Raw genomic sequence first — 21255 nt, 5'->3', positions numbered from 1 at the left:
CAGATTGTATTCGATGTAATAGATTGTTGTCGGACAGGAAACTGCTAATTTGGTAGTTCAATAATTTTACAAAAAATGTCATCAACGGGGACAAAATTGAAATAGGTCGGAAGTTATTTGGATCATCTTTAGGGCCTTCTTTGGGAAGTGGACCAACATAGGAATGTTTCCATTCTAGAGGTACTGATGCTTCTTTGATGGACAGGTTGAAAATATGGGCTAGAGGTTTGTATATTAGGTGACCAACAGTTAGTAGAGCAAAGATGGGAATACTATCTGCTCTGGTAGAGGAGGACCCTTTGAGGTAGGACAGTTGTTTCAGAACATTGCTTTCGTGGATTGGCTGGAAACTGAGTTCGTTTAATGTTTGGACAGGAGTGTAGGAATTTGCATGCACAGGGGTGACTCCCAATACATTATCAAAAAGGTCACCAGCTTCAAATAAATGAAGGTTAAACTTGTCAACTATTTTTTGGGGCTCTGAAAAATATTCCCCATTTCGGTTAAGCTCAATGGGCAGATTATCTGTTTTGGATATCTTTTCGATACATTTGATCGTTTTCCAGAAGATCCTGGCATTTCCATGTGATTCCAGGAGAGTGGAGGAAAAGTGAGCATTTTTTGCATGCATATTTTTTTGACGCATCTATTCCTTAAAATCCTGTATTCTAGCCAGTCATTGACCAAATTACTTTTCTGAGCACATGCCCTAGCCTTGTCCCTAGTTTTCATGAGCTTAGTAATCAAAGGATCAAACCATAGTGGGCGGATTCCTTTAGTTTTAAATCTAACCAACTGAGCATGTTTGTTAATAATTTAGAGAAAATTTATACCTGAAGGTCTCCAAAGCCGTAGTCAGGTTGGGAATATCACAGATCTTGTCAATATCCGAGTGAAGCACATCATTAGTAGAGAGCGGGAGTTCAAGGCTGCCGGTTCCTGGACGTGGACTCTTCTCATCGTCTCTTTCGTCTTCACCGCTTTCATCGCTGACATCTTCGCTAGATATTGTGCGGCCGGAAAGTTGTTTTAGACGGCACCGTCGGTGTAACACAGTCAGATTTGTGTCAAGGCGAGGCTAGAAAATTTTGGAGAAACGAGGGCAAACCTGTGAAACCGAAAGTGTTGAATAAAGAAGGTGCCTCCACAAGAACCTTGTCTCCCGCTTCACTCACACTACAACTGGTGTCAGAAGTGGGGTACGAAAGAGCCCACCTGTGGTGTCTTTGGAAGATAGGAGCAGTGGAACATTTGTCCTTCCGGCAGCCCTGGGACCCGGGACCCATTTAGGAAGTCCGTGGGCAGCAGTGGGAGAGCGGCTGCAGAACTGCAGGAGAGCAGCAATGCATCAGCGGGAAAGCGGCTGCAGAACGTCGGGAGAGCGGCTACGCATCAGCGGAAGGGTTGCTATGCATCAACGAGAAAGTGGCTGCACATTGGCAGGAGAGCGGCGCAATTCTCTGCGGTCATGCGCTGACCATGTGGCATGGCCGAGGACCGCCGCATCGAGGGGAGCGTGGGATGGCTCGGGAGGTACGCCACAGCCAGCGGTGTGGAGCGGGAGTGTAGGAGTCCGGGCCGGAGACCGTGCACACGGTTGGTGACATTTTTCCCATGGACGGCCTGGCATGGCCGGTGGGCACCATTTTAAGGAGAGCACGGGTCCGCGTGGGAGGGGCGCCGGTGTCGGCGGCATTGCAAGGGGCCATTTTTGGCCTGCCTCAAGACGCCCACATGAGGTTTCTCCAGAGGAAGCGAGGGGAGGCCGAGACGCTCTATGCTTTCCGGTAGGCACTGCTGGCGCTGGGACGGAAGGCATACCCTCAGATGAGTGAGGGGGCACTCGACTCCCTGGCGGCGGAAAGACTGAGGGCACTGACGCAGGAGTTGGAGATCACTCTGCACTTCACTGACGACACGAGGATCTCGTCTATGATGGTAGCCCAAGAAATTCAGGTCTACGAGGGCCACCAGCATTGGCCAAAAGTCGAGGCTGGGTCATGGTGGCTGGAGGATATCATGGCTGTGGTGTGTGGCTGGGGGACGCGTGGAAGAAAGTCCCTGCGGATAAATTGGCAAATGGAGCATCCCCCTTCACCCTGGGGTCCTACAGCCGAATATTTCTTGTGTGGTCAGTCAGGCTACATTACGATAGAGTGCCCAGGTGTTCGGAAGGCACCGGCAGTACCACCAACTTCCTCTGACCTGCTGGCAACGTCTTCCCAAACTCCGCCGGATCCGAGTCTGTAATATTTTACAAGACCGCCATTTGCGAAATGTCAGGGATTGGATGCGACGGGGGTGGGCTACGGGGGAATCCAGGGAGGGGCCACGCCTTTTAGCCCACTGTTGTTCCTGTTCCTAAGAATTCGAAGATACAAGACCCTGCCAAGACGGGGGTGACCAGTGCCACGGACTGGCTCATGCAAACTACGTCCAGTAAAGGCGGACTCTCCCTTGCAAGGTGTGACTCGGGGGGCAGAATTGTGCAAATTGCTGTGTTGCATGTTGTCGGTTCGCGGGGGGGGGGGTGTCGCGGTTGTGTGGTCCCTAACAGGGTTCCTTGCCCATGCCGCAATTGTGCTATGTGTTGTCGGTTCGTGGGAGGCGCCGCAGTTGTATTGTGTGGTGACGATCTGCAGGAGGCACTACGGTTGTGTTGCATGGTAACGGTTCGCGGGAGCCACCATGGTTGGGCTATACGGTCACAGGAAGGGTTGCGACCAACGGTTTCTTTTGGGTTGGTTCATGGTGAAAATATTTTTTTTTTACTCTGAGTTGTGTTGATGGTGTTCATCGAGGTTGGGTGTTATTCTGTATGCCCGCCCGCTCACCGTTGCTGGATATCAGCCGGGATGGCTGTTTTTTTTAACAAGGGGGGTGGAGGTGTGATGTAGTGTAATAGCACCATCTGTTGTCCAGCAACGGCAACTGCAGTAGATGAGCAGTACACACGCCGGTGAGCCTTTACGCGGGTGTGTTGGCAGGGCGGAGGAACTGGGGCAAGGGTCATAGAGACCCTGTCTGGAAGCCCCTGGAACGCGCTAGTGGGTTCGAGAAGGGAAGTATGGCCAGGACGGAGCCAGGACGTGCAGCATAAAAGCAGTGGAGACCGGGAGCTCGTGGCTGCCGGTTCTGGGAAGTGGACTCATCTCGTCATTGCTGTCATCTTCGCCGCCTTCGTTGCATGGCCGGATAGTTGTTGGCTGTCTCGGTCGGCGCCGTCTGTGTAACACAGTCAGGTTTGTGTCAAGGCTAGGCGAGACGACTTGGGATAAACGAGGGCAAACTTGTGAACCCGAAGGTGTTGAATAAAAAACGTGCCTCCTCAAGAACCTTGTCTCCCACTCTGCTGACACTACACATGTAACAGGTTGGGTTAGTCACAGTTAATCAACATACTGAGATTATTCATTGCATTGAATGATTGACATTAGTGGATTTACAGTATACACACACACACACCTAAACACACACAAACACACATGTACACACACACCTCAACACAGAAAAAAATACGTGTACACAACAACAACCACCATTCGCCGCTAAGTGGCGGTTGTTGTATATGTCGGGTTTAGAAAAATGTATATGAATAATGAAAAATAAATGAAGATTTTGGAAATACGTAAATAACAAAATTATGCAATTTATGTAAGTATGTACATAAAGTATGCTAATTGGGAAGACACTCGTAATTGTTTGTGTGATTATGCTAATGTGGGTAGTTATGATAATTGGGCTTGGCTTCGTTGCCCAGGGTCGTATCATCAATCGGGATAATGCAATTATTCTTGCTTAAACATTTACTGATTATGTCTTAGCGTGTTTATGCAGGTCTCCAAATTAAAATCTCTACGCAGGATACAGTTCTTATACATAAGATTGTTATGCATGAACTTAGGAAGGCACCACTGAGACTCTTTTGTATTAAGCAATTTAAATTTCTAACCAATAACATACACTCTAATATTCGAATTCTTATGCTTGGAATTGTTAACACAGTACTCCTGGAGATGTTTTCCTCATTGATCCGTACATTTAACCCTCAGTGATTACGTTGTCAAACTGGGTTATCAGAACAATCGATTAATTCCTCGGAGTAACGCGAGCATATACGGTGATAGGAAAAAGTCCTTAAACATGCCTGCAACGATATTCATACGAAAGGCAATAAGCAAGTTATTATATCCCGAAGACAAGTATATGTCAATTAATTCATTGGCAAGATTATGCAATTAACGAAAACGAATGACTAAAATACTTCTAACAATCGTATTCATGTAACTCGACGGGCAGCAATGCTTTTCACAATCAGTTGATATTTAAGCACCACCTTGGAATGGCAACCCTTCTCGAAACACAAAGATAACTTTTGGAACAATCTTATTCGTCCCGATATGCGTGTTGTGTGCGTGTGTCTTCTTTGATCAATTCTTCGCGTAAAGCAGATGCCGAGACTGGGCATTCCTTGTACCAAAATTTAGTTTGTTCCCTGCGGAGCGGTGAGCGTGTGAGGGTGAGCGTGTTATACAAACGGCTTCGTTGCTCCCTGTCTCGCTCGGGGCGTCATTTACAGCTGTTTGTCCGCTGCTGGATGACGAGTCGGCACGAAGCTCAACGTCGTGGTGCGCGATGATTCCTTCGTCAGATAGTGCGTGCAGCTCGTCAGCTGCGCAGGTTCCTCACTCTTGTCTTGGTTGCCAGCTGGTGCTGGTCGGTGTGTGTGTGGGTTTAACCCGCGGCGCTCTCGCTGGCGCTGACACTCTTGCTCACGGGCGGCTGGTCAGGCTCTTTCCCATGAAGCGTGCTCTCTCCTTGATCGTGCAGCTGCCAGCTTCACACGGACACCCGCTGGTGCTTCTCCCGCCCTCACTTCAGGGCTGCACTGGCTCAGGCTCTTTCCACTGCTCCGTGCTCTCTGGCGATGAACGATGCTCTCGTTTGTTGCTTGATCGACGTTGGGCGCTTTCCGCTATTTCATGAGAGTGATAGCTGGAATTCTCGCCAGCTTCACTCGCACTGCAGCGGCTCGGTGGAGCGATACTTCTTCTGTTGGCGCTGAACTCGCACTTAACCACACATCATCACTTCTCTCGGCGAGACTTGACACCCATGGTTAGGGTCGGTGCCTGCTCCCTCACGACGGCACCGCCAGACTCGCCCTCGTGAGACTGGGACAAGACACGATTTGTGAATTGTGTTCATACTTAGAATTGTATAATCCCTCCCCTCTCTCTCTGTTCACAAAGGGCCCAAATTTGCTTTGATGTCGCTTGCTGTGGGGAGAGGGAGTGGTATGTGTGTCCGTGTGTGCGTGTGTTGTTCCATTATATTCGGGGTGATAATTGGCTTCGTCGAGTTATCTCGCCAACAAAGAAATTTGCTCCTGATGGCCCCCACGTGTATTCCCTCAGTCCCCTTCACCCTCAATTATTAACTTGGAAGGAGGGGGTTTCTCAGTCTTCCCCGCGGTGGGTGTGATTCCAAAGAACACAGGATGAGATGTTACTATCCTTTGTGCAAGCACTTCCAAGAGATCATGAACAGTGAGCCTGGTGAAATTTGGGGAGCGCATCGTCAGTAGTAAACCTTTGGTTCCTAGGGTGTTTCGGCCTTTCATACTATACACCCTCCCCAAAGGCGGCCAGCGACAGGGTGATCAATCCTACGCTTGCGTCCCATTCCCAATTAGTCATAGGAGTTGCCTTGTTGTTGATAGCCAACATCCTATGGGACTATGCATGGCAGGGGTGTCCTCCTCCTTGAGTCAAGCATTGTTGACTGCATACCTCCTGGCCCTCTCACTTCGGGGCCCAGCTGGGGTATTTCCTCTTCATCCAGAGCCACTGACTGCTGCCTTTTGCCGCCTCTGATACAGCTCTGATTGCCGAACGCTGGCTCTGGCCCTTAATTCCCAGGTCTCTAAGCAGTCTGGTTGTAGATGTTGCCACAAAACCTCTGCAGCCCACCTCCACTGGTCGGACTTCTGTGTTCCAGCCATGATGCCATGCTTCGGCAGCTAGATCGGCATAGCGCAGATGTTTTCGCTCATAAGCCTCATCTACTGAGTCCTCCCAGGGTACTGTGAGCTCAATGATGAAGACCTTCTTGAGCGAACGGGACCAGAGCAACATGTCAGGTCTTAGGGTGGTGGTTGCGATCTCCGGAGGAAACACAAGTTGCCGGCCAATGTCAGCTAGCATTTTCCAGTCGCGGGCCAAGCGCAGCTGGTCTCGCTCTATTGGTGTAGAGCCGCTCTTCGGTGGTTTACCCCTTCGTGGACAAAGGACGTCCGTAAGGGGTGTGATGCTGCTGGGGGTGGTAGGGAGTTGGTGGCAGCTCGCTTGTCCTCCAGGGCGGACGCAAGGTTTTTAAGGACTTGGTTGTGACGCCAAGTGTAACGTCCTTGGGTGAGGCTTGTTTTACACCCTGTGAGAATGTGCCTGAGGTTGGCTGGCATGGAACAGAGGGCACAGGCCGGATCTTCACCATACCATTGGTGAAGATTAACTGGTGTTGGAAGGACGTCATATGTTGCTCTGATGGAAAAGCTCAACCGCCTCGCTTCCATGGCGCACAGAACCTTCCAGCTGATCTTCCTCTTCTCCACACTGTCCCATCGAGTCCACTGTCCCTGTTTGGCAAGAGAGACTGCCTTGGCCCACCTTGCAGCCTCCTCCTGATGGCGTACTTCCTGCACTACCATCTTCCGCCGCTCTGGTGCAGTGGCCTTACTCCAAGCAGCACGGCTAGTTAGCCCAAGGCCTCCTCTCCCTCGCTGAACATGACCCACAATGTCAGCATGTCTGAGGGCTGCTGTTGCCTCCTGGACTGCTTTTCCTGGCCTCCATTTGCGCCCAGTTGCCAAGGTCGGCGCGTTGTTGCTCACCACTGGGTCTCGAGATTCATTCAGTGTCATCTGGAGCCTGGTTTTTGCACACTTGAATTCCTCGGTTAGACTGGTGAGGGGCAGCTTGAGGACACCATCTCCATAGAGGCCTATGGTGGTAAGGCATCGTGGAACTCCGAGCCACTTCTTTAAGTAGCTCGTGACTCCTCTTTCCATCTTCTCCACTGTTGAGATTGGAACCTCATACACTGCTAGGGGCCACAACACCCGGGGTAGGAGACCAAACTGCAGACACCAGGCCATTAACTTTCCAGGTAGCTGGGTGTTGTCGATGGACTGTAGGCTACTACTGATGTCTTTGCGCAGCTGTTGCACCTGGTCTTTGTCCTTCAGGCTTGCATCATACCACCTTCCAAGGCTTTTTACCGGCTGCTCAGACACTGTTGGGATTTGGTCATCTCCGATGAAGAATTTCAGGTCACAGAGTACTCCCTTCACAATCGAGATGCTGCGTGACTTGGATGGTTAAATCTTCATACGGGCCCAGCTGATGTTCTCCTCGAGTTTTCTGAGCAGTCTCCTGGTGCATGGGACAGTGGCGGTCAATGTTGTAATGTCGTCCATGTAGGCTTTGAGTGGAGGGAGGCGAAAACCAGAGTCGACTCGCTGTCCACCAGCAACCCATTTTGAGGATCTGATGATAACCTCCATTGCCATTATGAATGCCAATGGAGAAATGGTACATCCCGCCATTATACCTACATTCAGGCATTGCCATGAGGTGGTGAACTCTGAGGTGATGAAGCAGAACTGCAGATCCTGAAAGTACGACTTCACCAGGGTTGTGATGGTGTCCGGTATGTGGAAAAATCTGAAGGCAGACCACAGGAGTTCATGGGGCACAGAGCCAAATGCATTGGCGAGGTCGAGGAAGACTACATAGAGGTCCCTTTTCTCCACCTTGGCCATTTGGATCTGGTGCCAGATCATGCTGGAATATTCCAAGCAGCCAGAGAACCCTGATATTCCTGCCTTCTGTACAGATGTATCGACGTACGCATTCCTTTGCAGGTACTCGGCCATCCTCTGGGCAATGACCCTAAAGAAGATTTTACCCTCGACATTCAGTAAGGAGATTGGGCGGAATTGGCTGATGTTCACTGCATCCTTCTCCTTAGGGATCAGGACCCCGCCTGCCCTATGCCACACTTTGGGTATTATCTTCTTTTGCCAAGCTGTTCTCATGAGCCTCCAGAGGAACCTCAGTACGTCTGGTGTGTTCTTATACACTTTGTACGGGACTCCATTTGGCCCCGGGGCTGATGCTGTTCTTGCCCTTCGAACTGTGTTTTCCACCTCTTTCCATGTCGGAGGGCTGGTCTCAATGTGATGTTCCGGGGGTTCAATGGGTGGGATATCTGATGGGATGGCCAGATGTTCATGTCGCTTTGAGTCAAAGTTTTTGTTCTCAGGTGCTCTTCTAGGTCTTTCTTTGTTGTTTTTAGAACTCCACTTTTTTCCTTCGTGAAGAGACTTTTAAGGAACTTGAAGGGATCTTTATAGAATCGAGTTCTAGTTTGTTGTTTGTCTCACACAAGCTTTCAAGTTTTCTGTTTGGAAGTTAAAAGGAAACTCACTTTACCTCTTATAGTTTAATATTACTTGTAGTTTTGATTTTGTGAGTGACTCAAGGTATGTTGTAGCCGTGTTCACAGTATTTCCATCGAGGTTTGATTTTTTTTATGGGGAGATGTTCTTTGCTTGTGTGTGCAAATCTTGCTATCTGTGTTGCGGGAAGATAAAGGCGGTTGGGAGGCTCTTTTCCTATGGAGTACATTACATCTTAGCTAGGTATGACTGACTTATTTCGCCTTTAATTCTTCTAGATGACCCTTTGTCTACTACTCGTAATTATTATTTGGTTTGTGTTTATTCAAGATTTGTGATTTAGCATTGTTATCATTACCGCGTATTTCGTAGGGTTTTACTAACCTTTGTTCCACCGCCTGTATCCTGGGTATGTGCTGTTTGTTCTCGAGTTATTATTCTTATTATCTGATATCCCGAGGTTAGAGAATTCGTCTTGGCTTAGGAATAACCCTGACTGCCAGAATTCTTCTTTGATGCTTCTGTCAGGTCGTGTAGAAAATTATTAAAGGTAAAATAACATTAGTATTGAATTAATAAATGAGGAGTAATGATCCACTGATGTAGATTGTAGCCTGGTTTTTAATTGGAGTGAGTGTGAGGATCGATAATGTTAGCTTAATCTTTGGTCCCTAAGTTTTGCAATTTCTACCGTTGTTAGAAGACACATGAAAAAGTTAACCAAAACGAAGCCTGTGTTTTATCCTTCGTCTAGGGGGGGGGCGTGTGTGTGTTTTTTCTTTATGACTATTTGACTGACCCTTTCCGTTGGTGGGAGGGAAGGGTATCACCTTCGTCTCTCCTTTGTAGGGGTGGGAAGTGTCCTTTCATTATCTTTTATGGTTCATCTCCGGCTTGTTGTTGCGAGCGTGACAAGGCAGCTGCTCGCGAGGGGGGGGGGGTTCCGTTTGTTTGTGCTCCAAGTGACCCCACGAGTGATTAAAAAAAATATGGGCACAATTATTCTTAATATGAATTTTGGAAAAAGGGTCATATATCCAACACGGTGACATCACCACGACGCTTGTGCCAGGCTATGTGCACCTTGAGGCCATGAAGTGTCGAACGCCCGCTGGCAGGAGGTCACGGGGCAGACCCAGGTGCCACCAGTTGACTGACTGAGACGACTGGCTGATTCTGTGCCCCCTACTGTGCCAACTTGCTGTGCTTTAGCCACCCGGCGCTCCGTTCGTTGTTGTGAGCGTCGCTCCTCCACCCTCTATTGTCATTGGAGGGCGACTGCCTCCAACTGCCCAGTAGGGTCCTTCACAAGCCTCCTCCACAGAGGCCGATCTTGACACCGCTGGTACCAATCATCGGCAAGTCCACTCAGCTCGACGTCCTCCTGTACCACATCACTCCATATCTTCTCTAGCCCATGCCGCGCCCGTTTAGCCCCCTTGATCCGGCCAAACAAAAGCTGTTAGGTATGTGGTGGCTGGGCATGCGGGCTACATGACCCAGCCAATGCAGCCTTGGCTGCCGGAGGAGCTCACTGATGGGACTTTACCCAGATTCTTCAAGGATTTGTGAGCTCCTCACACAATCCAGCCTGGTTAAACCCAGGATGGATCGTAGGCAGGCCAGCCTAAATGTTTCTAACTGGCGAAGATGTTTCATCACGGGGGTCCATGTTTCGCAAGCGTAGAGAAGGGAGGGAATGACCGTGGCCAAGAAGACCTGAAGCTTCGTGTGGAGTGATAGACCAGGTAGCTTCCACATAGCGTTACACAACCAATGAAAAGATAATGCCACTTGACTGATTCAGAGTGAGACCTCCGCTGCTAAACCGGAGCTGCTCATGAGCACACTGCCAAGGTATGGGAAACTCTCCACTCTCTCCAACTGTCCTATCACCAATTGGGAGATGTAGGGGTGGAGTGTCCGATGGTACAAAGTACCGAGGCAGGTGCTTAGTTTTGGTAGGGCTGATGGTAAGGCCCCATCTCTTGGTGGCAAGCTCCAGGTTCAGCAGCAGTGCCACCAACTCCTCCTCTGAGTGAGCAGCAATTACCAGATCATCGGCATACATAACGTGGTTGAACAATAGGGAGCCATCCCTTGACCGCACCTGGGCATCGATCAGTCTCCCATTATATCTGTACCAAATGGAAATTCCTCTGGTACAGCTATTGAAGTCTTCACGAACTTCGTGGTCAAAATAGATGTGAAATAATGTGGGAGCCAGAGGACATCCCTGTTGCACCCAAAGGTGTACAGGGAATGGCTCCGACTCCCGGCCACGTAGTTTTACCTGGGCCCGTTCACCATCATGAAGGTCCTTAATGAGCGTAAGCAGAGGGTCAGGGACTTTGAAAGCACAAAGAACAATCCAGAGCCCAGGCCTACTAATGGTATCATAGGCCTTGTAGGTCTTGTTGGAATTCCCTACACCTCTGCTGTAGCAGACGAACAGAAAATATGGCATCTGTGCAGGACCGCCCTTTCCTGAAACCGCATTGGGGCTCGGCAAGCCTCTCCTCAGGGTGCCTAGCAAGGCAATGTTGAATAATCCTTGCCAGAACCTTTCCCGGCACATTGAGGAGTGATATGCCTCTGTTTTTGTGACAGTCTGTGCGGTCCCCCTTTTTAAAGAGGGGGACCACCAGGGCATCCTTCCAATCTTGCGGAACCCATCCAGTGGCCCAGACTGTTGTTATGATGTCATGTAGGGCAGTCTGCGCACAAACGCTACCCTCCCTCAGCATTTCGCTTGGAAGATCATCTCTGCCCGGTGCCTTTCCTGGTCTCAGACTCTGGATCGCCTTCAGTACTTCCTCAACAGATGGCACCTCAGCCAGCCACTCGCAGGGGGTGACTTCCTCCTCCAAAATTTGAGGCACCGCAGCCTCAGCAGGGTCATCCCCACTTTGTCCCATGATGTTTTCCAGGCTGAGGGATTTCCCCTCCCCCAGGACCTCACAGAAATGCTCAGAAAATCTGCAAACCTGTTTCTGGGGGTCGTAAATTGGATCACTGTTCTTTCCCCTAATGATGTTAATAGGTGTGGTGCTGCAGGTTACTTTTTTGATGGAGTTAAATAGGGATTTGTGATCGTGGGCCATTGAAACAGACTCCATCTCCTCAGCAACCCGCGGCCACCACCCATCCTTGCAGAACCTCATGGCTCTCCGAACCTCCGAGCGATGGCTGCGGTAAGCCTCCTCATTCTCTGACTTGGGATGCTGTAGACCATTAGAGTGGGCCTGTCGCTTTTTCTCAACCATCCTGAACACCTCCTCTGTCAGCCAGGGTCTCTGGGGAGGTCTGGACTATGTACCCAAAGCAGCCATTGCAGCTGCATGAGTCACAGTCCTAAACTTCGCCCATATACCCCCGACTTCAGGAGGAGTGGGGGACGATGGCAACCCCAGCCGCTAGCGATGGTGAAATTCTCGCTTGCAACTTTTATCAGCTAGCTGAGACCAGGCCATCTTAGGTTGGAATGGGGTCCTGGGTGTACACCCACCACCGGAGTGGAAGAATGGCAGGCGCATCTTACAAATGACAAGTCGAAGGTCAGAGGGCATATCAGCTCCACGGTAGGTCCTGGTGTCAAGGACATGGGCTCGCATCCACTGGTTCATCACTATGTAGTCCTGCAAATGTTCTTGCTTGGATCCGGCATGCATCCATGATATTGTGTGGATGCGCCGATGCCGGAACATCGTTGTGGTAATTACAAGCCCATGGGCTGCACAAACATCTAGCAGCCTCCTACCGTTGTTATTGAGCTGATATGGTTCATGCCTTCCAACCACTCCAGACCAGGTGCTAGCATCATGACCAACTCGGGCATTGGAATCACCCAACAAAATGACTCTGTCCCGAGGGGCCACTTTAGCCAGCACCTGTGACAGGAGGTCATAGAAGGCAACTCATCGACCTTGCCTGCATCCCTCCACGGATATTCGTCTTCGATGGGGGCATAAGTAACCACAACCACCACTCCTCGCCTCTGATTGATGGGCCCATAGTAGACTGGGGCTTACAGCTTCCCACACCTCACTGCCACACTCCAGTCCCCTTCATTATTTTGTTCATAAGAAGAACCGCACCCTGTTGTTTGGCAGTCTCCTGCCCCGAGTAAAGGACTGTCCACCCCTCATGGTGGCAGGAGCCAGAGCCGGTCCACTGGACCTCCTGAATAACCACTAAACCACGACCGAAAATTTTAATTAACAAACTTGTGCTGGAGGCCCCGAGGGGACAGGCGTCTATGATGTCTCCTGGCAAACCCCATTTGGCAGAGCCAGGAGATTGAATCTTTACCCTCGCAGCTCTTCCAGAAACAACAAAAAGCCACTACGGATGGCCACGTAGAATGTTCGAATGCTCACTTCGGAGGAGAGGCTGCCACTCCTCTGTCGGGAGCTGGACCGGTACCGCCTACGTGTACACACACCTCTACATACAAACACACGTGTACACACACACCTCAACATGTAAACACACATGTATACACACCTCGACAAAAACAAACGTGCGAACACACACACATTAAGCCATTTAGGTGTAATTGTTTGAAATGTTTTAATCATCTTCTCTCAGGCTTAGATGTAGACCTTTCGTCACAACCTTCAATCCATAGGGACCATGGCTCCCCCTGCTGACAGAAATGGCAACTCTCTTTAATTTTGAAGGCAGCATTCAATTCAGTGCCTGATATGCTGTATATCTACAGTAACGATCCTGTATCCACTAAAAAACGGCCAAAATTGTCTCAACACCCATTATTACACACAGAGACACTTGCACTGTTGTTCACTCATTTATCGTCATCAATCTTAATGTGGCACAGAGTAAGAGTCATAGAAACGTTTAACACATAGTAGGCTTTCGCGACCAATATTGTCTTTAATTTCGTTTTTTTGGGTTAAATCGTGTAAATATAAATGTAACGTTAAACTCACCACCATCCAACATAGCCAATTAATAAAGTGTGTCAGGTAAACAAAACATGCCAATTAGTAACTAGTTCACTACTAAGTGTGTTGGAGAGTAAGTCCACAACATTTACAAGACAATGTCGAAGAATAGCCACCTGCCCCCATCCCTCACAAAAATGTATGTACAGTATGTATGAACTTGTTTGGCTGCGTACATCGCCAACCACGCTAATCTGTGAGTATCTGTGGGTCTCTATGGGTCTGGGTGTCTATGGGTCTCTTTGTATATATGTTGAATTTTTTTGGCACCATAGGTAGCCGATCCCGCGAATCAGAGGTGCGGGGGAGGAAGGTCCGCGTCAGAGTGTAATTAACGATATCCTTAGCCAATATGGATGGTGCCAGGACTCGGTGCGTTGTACACGGCAGCAGTGGAACACAGATGCTCCACCCACCCTGCACGCATGCGCGTCACGTGCTCTCCCCACGTGGCTGATGGGCGGTGGGCACGTGTGAGCGTGTGTCGATGACGTGTGGACTGAGAGTGTAATATGTCACTAATGCCATCGCGTTTCATACAATGTCACGAATGCCACCATGTTTCATATCATGTCACTAATTCCATCGTGTTTTCATATAATGTCACAAATGCCATCGTGTTTCATATAATGTCACTAATGCCATCATGTTTCATATAATGCCACTAATGCCATCATGTTTCATATAATGCCACTAATGCCACCGTGTTTCATATAATGTAACTAATGCCATCGTGTTTTATATGTTTCTAATTCCATCATGTACATAGTTATTAATTAGCCTTTTGCCCGTCCTAGAATGGAAGTTGTAATTTTCACGAAAAAATTGAGCAGAGTATAATTGTATCCTGTGTAAATTTAATGGCAGTGAATAAAAAGCATAAATGAGACTTACCTGTTGTTTAAAGAGCAGAAGAAATACGTGAAAAAAGAGTAATGCACTGTGATGCTGCATAGACATATTTATTTCCCTCACTTTCTATAAAGAGACGTCATTTTTTTTATACATTTGCATAAAAGCTGTTTAATGCCCGCGCGAACTTCTTGTGTGTTAGTGTAAATATCCACGAGGGCGTGAATATTAATTAAGTGGGGGGCTCTTGTGCATTGACGTCATGCACGGATGTAGCACTGTGATGCGTAGATTTATTTTTTACCGTCACTTTCTGTAAAGAAACGTCACATTTGAAGCTACTTTGCGTAATAAATTATTTAATTCAGCTCGACCTTCCTCTGCGTTAGTGTGAAAATCCCCCAACTCATGAATATTAATGAGGGGGGTGGGGCTCTCATTGATTGACGTCACGCGCAGGATGGACATACATTTCTGGGTGATCATAGTAGGTAATAAAGAATGTCAGTAGATGTATTTCGAAAGAATGTCTTTAAATACTGGGAACACTTATGCACCAACATGAAATAATGTTGCATCTTTTTATTCTGTTAAGAGTGACATGTATAATTTTTCACAAAATGTATGACTCAAGAACAGTAGAGCACATAATGCGTTGCTATATAATGAGTCATGCTACTGCATTTGATTCAGATCGTTTATATGTGTGTATGTTGAACTTATTTAGCACTGTATGTAGCTAACCGTGCTAATTAGGGGTGTGATAAATTAACGGTTATTCTTAGAGTTTAAATCTAATGGTTTCGAGGGTAAATATGTCAAATACTTTAATACGGTGCCGGTTAATGTTGTTAACAATATTGTGTAATTTAGTTGTAAATCTGTGATAAACGATGGTCTCCCCGAGTGGCTGGTGGATGACGGGCGTTCACATCGTGGATGGCGTGGACTCAGAGGCCTCGTGTTGTGCTTCTTGTGTAACGGGTTTGGAGATGAGAATTAAACAGAACTGACCTTAAAGGAGTCTCCAGATCCGTCGTGCCGACACCATCGTCCACTTGCAGACCATCTTAAAAATAATTAAACTTACAGCAACTGAACTGGACAGAAACTAAGCATTTTTTATTTATTTTACCAGAAAAGGCTTACTAAGCTAATTTGGAAGGATAAACTGGAGGACCTGGAGAAAAATCCACGTGACCATGGGGAGAGAGAAATGCAAACTCCAAATATACAGGTGTCTGGTTCGGGGTTTGCAGAAGTCTCCAGGTCCATCGTGCCGACACCCTGGTCCCACTAGCAGACCATCTTTAAAACAATTAAATACGCAGTCACCGAACTGGACAAAAGGGCTACAGTTTTAAGGTGATGTCACAGGATAAAATGAATCTGCGACAGAATGAATGACAACACATTTTCTAAATGCGGACGGAAGCCAATCAGCGTCAAGGGGCGGCCGAATGTGGGCTTTTAAGATCCACAAACCGTCTCTTTAGATCCCGAAATCATGTGCAATCCATAAATCGTCAGTTTCGGACCAGTAATCATGGGGCAGGAAACATCATGTTTAGTCCAGCTTGATTCCCGTTTAATCGAGCACTAAATCATAAAAATACTTCAATTCCCGTTCCAGTTTTCAAATGTGGGTAAAGCGATGTCAGATTACTCCATATTTAGGCCTAAAGCATGAACACATTTTATCATTCATTCTGTGGCAGATTAATGTTATCCTGTTACAGCGCTACACTCGCATATGGCGCTAAGGTGGCTAGATGTTAACTACGTCGCCTGCTATGCATTACTGTCAGAGTAATGAGGGCTCGGTGTAAGCATTTACTCTGATAGTGCGTTGTCTTTGAGTTGTGCGCCTTTTGGCGTCATCTGGTCTAACACCGTATGAGACTAGGCTCTAAGGAAAGCTGTCTCTGGTGTGGACCAGTCAATTTCAAGGACAATGCATACATTATCAGAGTGTGTTTTTATTTGCATTCTGACCGCAGGTATCGTGGTTAAGGTAAACATGATTCCTCGTAAAACGATTTCAGTTTTGTTGCCAGAAAAAAGAGTGAAAAAAGTATTATTATATTTTGGTACTGGCAATGGAGGCCTCATGATGTTTTAAAGTGTTTGGCTGCTATAAACATCCACGTGACATACCACTTCTTGGACCACATCAATTCCAGACATCCATCCATCAGATTCACCATGGAAGTGGAGAAAGATGGCAAACTACCATTCTTAGATATTCAGTTTGAGAGGAGACCTGACGGATCCTTGGGACATTCTGTCTACAGGAAAGCCACCCACACAGATTCCTACTTGAAACCGGATTCCCACCACCACCCATCTCAAAATAATTCTCTCATCAAAATGCTATACCACAGAGCTCATGGCATTTTTGACCAACACCACTTGGCCAGTGCATTAAGACACGTACATCGGGCCCTCAGGATGAACGGATACTCTGAACGCACCATCCGCCAAGCTGTGTCTCCCACCACACAGAAACAGCCACTTGAAACTCCGATCAAAACTGTCACATTACCATACATAGCAGGCGTGACCAAAAAGATCTACAAAATTCTAAACAAACATAAGATCCAAGTCCGATTCAGTACAGTACATAAAATCCGTGATCTAATCCCATCTGTGAAGGATGTCATCCCTGACTTGCAATACCCTGGAGTCTATAAGCTGAGTTGCAGCTGTGGTGTCTGTTACATTGGGGAAACGAAACGTCATGTCTCTGATCGTGTCCGCGAGCACAAGTCAGATTTGAAACACGGCAAAATTGAGTCTTCCGCCGTTGCCGATCATTGCTACAACGCGGTGGGCTCTCATGATATTGTTTTCTCCGAGACTAAGGTGCTCTGCAAACCCTCTGGCTACCATCAAAGATTTGTACACGAAGCCATTCAGATATACAAACACAGACATAGTTTCAACCGTCATGATGGGTACAAACTTAGTAATCATTGGATAGATGTTATCAACCATGCAAAAAAGATTTAACTGCACATTTTTGGACCATCTTATCTGACAGGCACTATTTTACTCTACCGAGTGTTAACATCCCCAGCGTTTAACAGTACTCTCCTTTTCGTATTTAATTAATTTTGCCCACCCAGCAGCATAACAAAAGGCGGCTTAATCCTAGCTGGCTTATCTGCTTATGCCATCTACATTACAAAGGCTCAGTTCCAGCAGCAGTACTGACCATCTCATAACTCCTCCTCTCCCGCGGCCCTTCCTGGCTCCTCCCCCCTTAACCAGTATATAAGGTCGTGCCTCTTGGGACTTCTCTTCACTTGATACAGATATTTTGCTGTGACGGTTTCACCTGAAGACGGAAGCTTGTGTTGCCTCCGAAACGTCGTGATTTTATTGTTTTTTTATTATTAATTTTAGTTCATTTTTTTACCTACGTGACTTTACCAAAAGAACTAAGAGTATACTTCGTTGAACTATCATTTGTGGCCAGGTCAGTGGGCCTTACCTGGTAACAATGTGAACAGTTTTAAAATCTTCAGAAGCTAAATGTCAGTCGAGTTCTGCAATCCACGATGAGAGGGCTACAGGACAGGGTTCGTGTTGATTTTTTATCCCTCTGTTTAAGGAGTGCAGAACACTGTGCTTAATTTTATGGTTCTATAGTTTGAGTTGCATGACCACAATTGCAATCCTGTGGCTTGTTTTTAATTTTCCATTCACAGAAGGAGAAGTGCCCATCGACCTGTTTATGTTCTGATGCGGTTGATGGTTCCGTGAGTGTCTTTAAGAAGGAATGTCAAAGCCAGGAGGTGTGGGTCTCGAAGTGTTTATTCTGGACGCCGTTTCACTCTTTAGCAGCCATCAACCAGATCTGGGTGAGATACTAGGATGGTGACAGCACAATCCCATAAAAAAGGTCAGGACTCGAGTTTGTGGCAAGGAACGTTGTTGAGGTCTTAGTTGATGTGGTCGGTGGTTGTCGTTCACAAGAAAACGTGTAAACTACCCCATTGCGATCAGCCTCGTACGACGAGGTTTCGTTGTAATCAAACTCAAGGGCGATCATAGACTGGCGAGTGGCACACTTCACTCTGCACCACCACCCGTGGCTGCAGCCCTCTCCACGATTCCGCAAGCGAACATCAGGTGAGGCGCCACCATATATGTGAATGAGTGTGTATGCACTTCGGAGGAAACCGGATTACCCGGGAGAAAACCCACACCTGCGATGGGGCTACACTCGAACCCATACAAAAAGGAGACGTGATTTTAGTCCGCACTTTGATGTAGAACGCAGGGTACTGCACCTCCTCGACTCCCACGCAAAGGGACTTTCATAATATTTGGAAAATCAACCAACCTCACCTCCACATTGAGGGATTACAGGCCGCGTGCATAGCCATCACTAATATCAAGTTGTCACACGTCCACCAACCAGCCACCTAGTTACGAAAAAACTCATCCACACTTGAGCCCACACACCCCAACACAGTCAATATATTTTCAGATTTATTTTTAATTGCCCAGAATACATTGACCCTTGACCCAGAATACAATATGATTTCAATTCACAGGTAACCCAGAACGCAATCAAGTCTATGTACAATCAAGTCTCTTGACTTAACCCGGCGAGATCTCAAGAGACCAGGATGAGTCTCAGTTGACAATAGTGACCTGGGTCTCAAAAATAAAAAATAAAGCAAACAAGTCAAACCCATGCCAGCAATGAAGCTAATATAAATCTCACACATAGACCATAGCACAATGCGATTAGCTTTCACCCCAATTGGTACGATATAATCAATGCATCTCAAAGCATCTAGCGCTTTGTTAAATAGTCTGAGATTCGAGGTTGGGTTCACACCGGATTGGTATCTCACATTGAGTGGCGCCCCGATGGTGAGATGTTAACTCTCTTGCCTGATAAGCAGGAGGTCGTGGGTTCAACCCCGACCCTGGCCCTTGCTATATATTTGATGTTTGCAGTATCTGTCTCTGTGGTGATAACATGGATTTTTTTCCGAGTCCCCTAGTTTTTCCCTCCACACTCAGAATCAGCGTCACGTATTTCAAGTATTTGACTCGTAACACTTTCCACGTGATGATAAGCCAATTCGTTGAGCTATAATTTGCGATTGCCAGGTCGCATCAGAAAAAGAGATATACAGCTCAGTGGGGCCTGACACCTGGACAAATAAAAATTAACCCGTAAAAACAAAGTTTTTCACTATAAATCCTTTATATGCGTGGCGGCTAGAGTCCTCTCGTCCTCTGGCTTGAGATGGCTGCCACCTATGGGTCAGATGATTGCCTGCCACCATTAAGCAATTGATAATTAAATATTATTTATTTTTTCCTAAAAAGTGTAAACTTTTGGAAAAAAATGTTCACGAAAATAAATTGTCACGCACAACGAGTCTGTGTGCAAAATGTCAGCTCGATTGGATCACGGGAAGTGGGTTAAAAAACGACCGAAAGATTTGCACGGTCGTAAGCACGTAAGCGCGCAAGCAAGCAAGCAAGTGAACTTAATATAAAGGATTTAAAAATTGTTTCGTAGTAGTTTTGTTTAATAGTTTAGTAATAATAACTCGACTTGTAACGTGCCACTGGCACGCACGATTCACTCTCGATGAAGAGAGAGAGAGGGGACGACTCAGAGGCGCGAGGAGGAACCACAGAAACAGGAAGACTTCTTCACAATTCTCGAAAATCGCCTGATGAAGCTGGTTTGTAATCACTAGCGAAATGTCCCACTACTCAAGTCGTAAATATTGTGGGTTTACTTTCCAACACACAACCGGGGTGCTGGACTAGGAACTAATTGGCACGTTATGTTTACCTGACAAACCTTACTCATTGGCTGTGTCGGGTGGTGGTGGGGTAACGACACATTTATATTTACGCGATCCCACCCAAGCAAAACAGAAAACCTAATATGACTAATATTGGTCGCGAAATCTTACTATTGTTAAACTTTTCGACTCTTACCTAACACTCGGTGCCACATTAACATTGATGACTGTGAAGGAGCGAACAACGGTGCAGTGTCTGTGTGTTATTAATGCGTGTTGCGACAACATTAGTCATATTGTAGTGAAAGGTCGATCGTCACTCTAGATGTATGTCAGGCGCTTAATTAAATAACCCACTTCAAATTGAAAATACAGTTCCAATTTTTGTCAGCAGAGGGAGACGTTAATCTATTAATCGAAAGTTGTGGCTGCAGGTCAAATTCTAAGTCTGAGAGCAGATTATTAAAACATTAATCAAAGAAAACCTTTATTACGAAAAATATTGGTTACGAAAGCCCTACTAAGTTAAAATAGCTTCTCTTTCTCTATGCCCTGTAAAATAAAACTAGTATGGGTTGGGGGGAAGAGGGAGTCACTTGACCCCTGATTACAAAAAAAATGTTTTAGCCCATCGACGCTCAGCACACACCACGAGTAGTTCCCCCCTAGTGATGCCATCCCATTCCCACCCCTGGTTTATTGCCCAACGAGCAAGCGACCACGAGGGGACGGCGCGCGTCACCCCGTAGGGTCACGTGACGCGTGTTCCCAGCACGCCCGCGATGGAGCTCTTCCCTCTCGGCGTTGAGCGCCAAGCGGCGTGCAGAGCGGTGCGAGGGACGATGGTGTCAGAGAGAAACTTGGCTCCCCCTGCCCTCCCCCAACAGTGCGCTAACCACTGCACCACCGCTCCATCCCACACTACGCACATGGCTCTCTATACACTAAATACAAAAAAACCCCGTGTAGCCTTAACAGACTGTTGGGGCAAGTGCTGTTAGCGACCACCACGGCACACGTGACCAACACCACGCCCGACCCGCCTTTGTCTCCTCAGTGGCGATGTTTACACACCACACCAGGAACTCATTTGAGGCTGAGTCGCCCTAGGGGAGACCCAATACCGATTCAGATAATCGCTATCAATGGTGTTTGCAAACTGGTCATGGGCCTCCCCTAGTTGGACTCA

At 47.4% G+C, this 21255-nt stretch overlaps 1 protein-coding gene across 1 annotated transcript in view; it reads right to left on the bottom strand.

The window, feature by feature from the left end:
• AP3M2 (adaptor related protein complex 3 subunit mu 2) overlaps positions 1–21255 on the bottom strand; it is a gene marked incomplete at its 5' end in the record, with an annotated part of 280782 nt that overhangs the window by 230203 nt on the left and 29324 nt on the right. The window lies entirely within an intron of this gene.

This window comes from Lethenteron reissneri, chromosome 65 (genome assembly GCF_015708825.2).
Source record: "Lethenteron reissneri isolate LAM-NWPU_2019-01 chromosome 65, ASM1570882v1, whole genome shotgun sequence".
Classification (NCBI taxonomy): domain Eukaryota; kingdom Metazoa; phylum Chordata; class Hyperoartia; order Petromyzontiformes; family Petromyzontidae; genus Lethenteron; species Lethenteron reissneri.
This window is presented reverse-complemented; position numbering and strand designations above follow the sequence as displayed.